At 35.4% G+C, this 6474-nt stretch overlaps 1 long non-coding RNA gene across 1 annotated transcript; it reads right to left on the bottom strand.

The window, feature by feature from the left end:
• Window positions 1–6: 6 nt before the first annotated feature.
• LOC145718198 (uncharacterized) lies at window positions 7–5257 on the bottom strand. The gene is made up of 3 exons (XR_014141642.1): window positions 5028–5257; window positions 2536–2719; window positions 7–1598 (listed from the first exon to the last, which is right to left on the bottom strand). It is a non-coding gene; the product is annotated as an uncharacterized LOC145718198 (long non-coding RNA).
• Window positions 5258–6474: the final 1217 nt, after the last annotated feature.

Raw genomic sequence — 6474 nt, 5'->3', positions numbered from 1 at the left:
AGACTTTTAGCTGGAACTCAATAAAATGACATTATCCTGATTTTCTCTGAAATTAAAGAAAAACCTATGTTTATACAATGAATAGGTTGCAGTAAGTGGATATCCCAACTGGAAAAAAATAAAGTTGGGTCCAAACCTCAAACTTGATACAAGCATAAATTCCCAAAGTTTCAAAAATTTAATTGAAGACAGTGAATGCATGAAAGGAAAAAAGAAACCGAGACAAAATTTTTAAGAACCTCAGAACTGGAAAGGTCTTTCTCTGATTTACAAAAAACCCAGAAAGCCTGAAATAAAAGATTAATAAATCTGATTACATTAAAAATTGAATTTACACTCTGATATCTAACACAGCTACCCCACAATAAAATCCCTAGCTCTGCATTTATTTTGACAGATTAAATTTTCTAAAAGTCTTTTTTCCTGACAATATTCCATACAAATTCTACTTTTCTAACATTTCTATGGTCACTTATAAGAATTACATCTACTGATAACTGACAAATCTAGGCACTACTATAAACACTTCTACCGACATCAGTGAACTTTTTAGTTACCACAATTCTAGAATGGAGAGGTTAAAAACATTAAGTGAGCTGCAGGACTTTCCCCAGGTCTTCTTACTCCACTACTAGTGCTCTTACACCAAACCGCAGCTCTTCTCTAGTGTAAATCATAAATGCAAAAGAAGCCTTATATTTCAAAATACTGACGGTAAAGAAGGTAAAATTTATACAGCTCTTAGAAAAATCATGAGATTATTTGCTGCTGCAATAAATTTTATTTCCTCTTCATGATGTTTAAAATGTTTAAAATAGGGGAAAATACACTGAGCTATTTTATTAGGAATAAAACACTCATCAATAAATTATCATTAGCATATAATTGTTCCAAAAGTGCCCTGTAATGAAATAGGATACTACTTGGAGCAAATTGCTACTTTTCTCAAAAGTAGAGACTAAATCCAAAATAAAGTCTCTAAACAGGCTATACTCTTCTCCTGTTCATCAGTGGCAGTGTTAAGCTAGCTTCTCTTTCAATACAGAGGTGATGAAGTAACTGCCAAAAGTTGAAACACATGTTGTTAGTAGCAATAGTTTTGAGCATATGGAAAGCTCAACAATTCTTATGGAAAATAATAAAAGCCTCTCCTTTGGATGAGGACATTATGAATGTCACTATTTGACTCTTGCAGACCAACGCATTTAAATTAAGGATATTACTTTATCCACTGGACCAAAAATGTCATCACTCCCTATTCCCCCCGAAATATATACACACACATGCACACACACACATATATATATGCTTTAAAAATCCTCTATGCTTTCCATGATCTACAGTGTTGGTTTTTAAAATATATATATGCATACATGGAGAAAAAATAATAATTTCAGAAAATAAAATGTATATACATACAAATACAAACACACGTACTTTAAAATAACTAAAGAAAATACCCCAGAATTCATTCTGTTATTAGCCACTTCTATCTCCTTTTGTTTGCAAAGGTGATTCTTTAGAATTCCATCTTGTAATACTCTGGCATTCTGTTCTCGAGAAAGTTGTAACTTAGCGTCATTTCGCTCTTCTACAACCTAGAGACCTATTTTCATTAGGATTTTGGATCACAAGAGTAAAAAAAAAAAAGTCAGACGGCTGGGTGGCTCAGTCGGTTAAGCGGCTGCCTTCGGCTCAGGTCATGATCCCAGGGCCCTGGATCAAGCCCTGCGTCGGGCTCCCTGCTCGGTGGAGAGTCTGCTTCTCCCTCTCCCTCTGCCTGCCTCTCTGCCTACTTGTGCTATCTCTCTGTCAAATAAATAAATAAAATCTTTAAAAAAAAAAGTCAAAAGATTAAGAGAACTTAAAAGAAATGTTCAAAAGAAGTAGTCTTTTTAAATACAAGGATTTTTATCCTGCATGAATAACTCAAATTTTAATTTAAATGACAGCTAGATTTGTCATAAAGTAAAAATACAAGAAGATATAGTATGTGAAAATAAAATTTCTTTACAAAACATTTAACTAGTTCCATCATAGTCTCAAGGCGATTTAGCCTATATTTTAACAGAAAAAATCCAAAACTGCGGTGCCTGTGTGGCTCAGTTGGTTAAGTGTCCTACCCTTGGTTTTGGCTCAGGTCATGGTCTCAGGGTTGTAAGATCCAACCCTGATTTGGGCTCTTCATTCAGCGCAGAGTCTGCTTGAGATTCTTTTCCCTCCCTCTCCCTCCCCCTTTACTCCTTCCCTTGCTCATGCTCTCTCTCTGAAAATAAATAAAATCTTAAAAAAAGAAAGCCAACATTCACATTTATCTCAATTTACCTTCTATCCCTTCATTCAGAAAGTATATAGAGAGCATATATGAGAGGCCAAGAATTCCAATAAGTTAATAATTTTAGCTAAAAATATTATAGTTCCTATTAGGATAAAATTAAATTTTTTATCTATTTTATACCTAAATAATATACATTAAATCAAGGGTATATTATAAATAGTACTGACGGAAATATGCAATTTTTATCAAAGATTTACCTGATCCAAATTATTTCTTACAGTCCTCAATTCCACACCTACCGTTGCAAGAGGAAGTTCAAGTTGTTGTTTCATTTCAACTTCTTTATTATACTGCTCTTCTTTTTCTCTGAATTGCTCCCTCTTTTTTTCATATAATTTATCTGCATTTCTTCTTTTTTCTTTTTCCTGTTTGAAGGTAAATCTGCAAATAAATGTGCTTATTTTAAAATGTTTTGTAAGCAATAAAAAGTTCATTTTATGATCTGGTTCCACATATGTTGGTTTATTATCCAAATGAAATTTCTATGTTCTCAATTTTTTTCCTTTCTTGGGCTCATGTTTACTTTCTCATTTCAATCTCTTCCAAAAGATATACATAGTTGAAAAGAAGCAATGGGAAAGCATTATGCAGCTTAGTAAAAAGGTTTGTACTACCCCTGGTAGATAATGTAGAGAAAGGAATTTTGAAATTATTCAAGAGAGTTAGATTTAAAAATTATCATTTTTCCCATATAGTCATAATTACTCCTCCATTAGAACAGTTAATGTAGTTACTAATTAAAAAGAGAAGTTGCTGTTTATTAAAAAGTTTATAAATTCACTAGACATAATTTCTACATCACAAAACATCACAGGTCCCTCCAAAAATAATTTGCAGTATAAGACAGCATCTGCAGATGTCATTTACACAACATACACCTGCAGATTACGGTGATCCAGGACTAGGCTGGGGAGTCTAATATCTATGCATTTTATATTCGTAGCCCTATACATTTTATGTTTCTTCTTCTGCAATATTCTCAATTTACCTTGTTGATTATTATTCATTTTACTTTTTTTTAAAGATTTTATTTATTTATTTCACAGAGAGAGGGAGAGAGAGCACAAGCAGAGGGAGCAGCAGGCAGAGGGAGAGGGAGAAGTAGGCACCCCGCTGAGCAGAGATCTGGAGATGGGGCTCGATCCCAGGACCCTGGGATCATGATCTGAGCCAAAGGCAGACCCTTAACCAACTGAGCCACCCAGGCGCCCCTCTATCCATTTTATAAATCATTTGAAAACCCCTTTTAGAACACAGGATCCATATTAATTAAGTAAACAATAAAGAGTCATATGTGCTTACAGCATAGACTTTTGGATTAATTTTATAAGAGAGATATTGAAAAAACTGAGCAGTAATCATTTCCCATTTTACTTTTTAATCGCTGCATATGTTTAAAACTGAATAACTTTGGGCGCCTGGGTGGCTCAGTTGGTTAAGCGACTGCCTTCGGCTCAGGTCATGATCCTGGAGTCGCGGGATCGAGTCCCGCATCGGGCTCCCTGCTCAGCGGGGAGTCTGCTTCTCCCTCTGACCCTCCTCCCTCTCATGCTCTCTGTCTCTCATTCTCTCTCTCTCAAATAAATATAATCTTAAAATAAAAAAAAATAAAAAAATAAAACTGAATAACTTTTTTAAATTTTTCCTGTCTTGAGAAAAATGGCCATTTCATACTCTGTTGCTGGGCATATAAATTAATATAAACTTCCCGGAGAACAATTTAAAAATAGGATCAAAGACCTTCTTTAAAAATTTTTATACTTAGGGGCGCCTGGGTGGCTCAGTTGGTTAAGCGACTGCCTTCGGCTCAGGTCATGATCCTGGAGTCCCGGGATCGAGTCCCACATCGGGCTCCCTGCTCAGCAGGGAGTCTGCTTCTCCCTCAGACCCTCCTTTCTCTCATGCTGTCTCTCATTCTCTCAAATAAATAAAATCTTAAAAAAAAAAAAAAAAAAAAAAATTTTTATACTTTAAGCAAACAATACTATATTGAGGAATTTATTCCAAGTAAGTAACCAGAATTCTAGAAACAGATTTATATAAAAGATATTCCTTACAGCATTAATTAAAGTATAGCAAAATGGAAAAGAACCAAAATACAATTTGTTCAATAATGAGGATTCCATATGGTGGACTTCTATATGGTCATTAAAATTATGATTTGGGGGGTGCCTGGGTGGCTCAGTTGGTTAAGTGACTGCCTTCGGCTCAGGTCATGATCCTGGAGTCCCGGGATCGAGTCCCGCATCGGGCTCCCTGCTCGGCGGGGGGTCTGCTTCTCCCTCTGACCCGCTTCCCTCTCGTGCTGTCTCTCATTCTCTCTCAAATAAATAAATAAAATCTTTAAAAAAAAAAATTATGATTTGGAATATACATTAAATTATCAGTAGAAGTATTCACTGTCAAGAACGTGCTGAATTATTTTGAAGAATCTCATACTTCACACTACTAAAGAAGTTTTCTTCCCTATAAAAATTCCAGAAGGTAAGTTAGCAATTATCAAACTTCTCCTACACATCTGTAGTACAAAAGTAAAGACTTCAAGGGGCACCTGGCTGGCTCAGATGGTAGAGCATGCGACTCTTGACCTCACAGCTGTGACTTCAAGCCCCACATTGGGTGTGGAGCCTATTAGAAGAAAAAAAAAAGTAAAAGGTTCAAATATTTCCTTAAAACCAAGATGTCATACCTCAAACCTCCAAGTTCTTGTTCCCATTTCACTTTTTGATGCTTCAACTTCAATTCCAACTCTTTTGTTTCTGATAGCTCCTTTTGTAGTCCCCTTATTTTCCATTTCTTTATTTTTTCTTTTAAGTTGTTTACAGTGATTTTTTTTTTAAGTTCTACTAATTTTTTATATGAAAGAATCGCATCCTGGATTTTTAGTAAAGTCATTGAATCTACATCAGAGAAAAAACAGAAACACATAAAATGCATAGGGCGCCTAGGTGGCTCAGCTGGTTAAGCATCCAACTCTTGGTTTCAGCACAGGTCATAATCTCAGAGTCATGGGATTAAGCCCCACATGGGGCGCCACACTCAGCATGGAGTCTGCTTGAGATTCTTCCCCCACCTTCCTCTCTGTTCTCTGCCACCCCCCACTCATGCTCTCCTTCTCTCAAATAAATTAATTAAATCTTTAAAAAAAAAAAGAAATAAAATATGTGAGTACTTTTGGGTATAAAGGACTGTATGCTTTCACATTCACTCACTCATACTTTAAACAAATATATATTGAATGACTTCACTATAAAAGATATTTTAGGGGTGACTGGGTGGCTCAGTCAGTTAAGTGTCTGCCATCAGCTCAGGTCATGATCTCAGGGCCCTGGGATCAAGCCCCGTGTCAGACTCCCTGCTTACTGGGGAGTCTGCTTCTCCCTCTGCCCTGCCCCTTCCCCCGCTCGGGCACTCTCACTCTCCTTCTCTCAAATAAATGAGTAAAATCTTTAAAAAAATAAAGGAAAAAATGACCAAAACCTTTCTAAATAATGAAAACTCTCATCCAACATATCCAGAAGGATCTGTCTAGGAGAGAAGAAATGGAAGTAAGCTATTATAAGTTTCTTAAACTACTATAATGTGGTATAAAATTACTCAAAGGTGGACTGTGATGCTTAAGTCATATACTTTAAACCCTAATCACTAAAATAGCACAACTAAAGAGTTATAGCTAGAGTAAGCAAAATAATATACATACTCACATAAATAAACCTAAATCATAAAAATTACTTGATTAGTTTAAAAGAAAGCAGAAAAAGAAGAGAATAGGAGTAAAAAGCAGATAGCACAAATGGAAGCCATACAATACGATGACAGATTCAAATCAACTACATCAATAATCCCATTAAATGAAAATAGTCTAAAAGCCTCAATTAAAAGGCAGACTGTCAAAATGGATGAAAAAGGAAGACCCAACTATATGCCACCTATTAAAAAAATACCCTTTAAGTGTAAAGACACAAATTTTTTAAAAGGCCAGAAATATGAGAGACCACACTAACAACTTGACAAAAGAAGGCTGAGCCTGAGTGGCTATATTAATACCAGACTAAATAGATTTCAAAGCAAAAAACATTAGCAGCAATAAATAAAGTCATTTTATAATGATAGAAGGGTCAATTAAAAGAAGCATA

This window comes from Leptonychotes weddellii, unplaced genomic scaffold, assembly GCF_054177405.1.
Source record: "Leptonychotes weddellii isolate Sample4059 unplaced genomic scaffold, ASM5417740v2 HiC_scaffold_12019, whole genome shotgun sequence".
In the NCBI taxonomy this organism is placed as follows: Eukaryota; Metazoa; Chordata; class Mammalia; order Carnivora; family Phocidae; genus Leptonychotes; species Leptonychotes weddellii.
The sequence above is the reverse complement of the archived record's forward strand: the minus strand, read 5'-3'. Positions and strand labels throughout refer to the sequence as shown.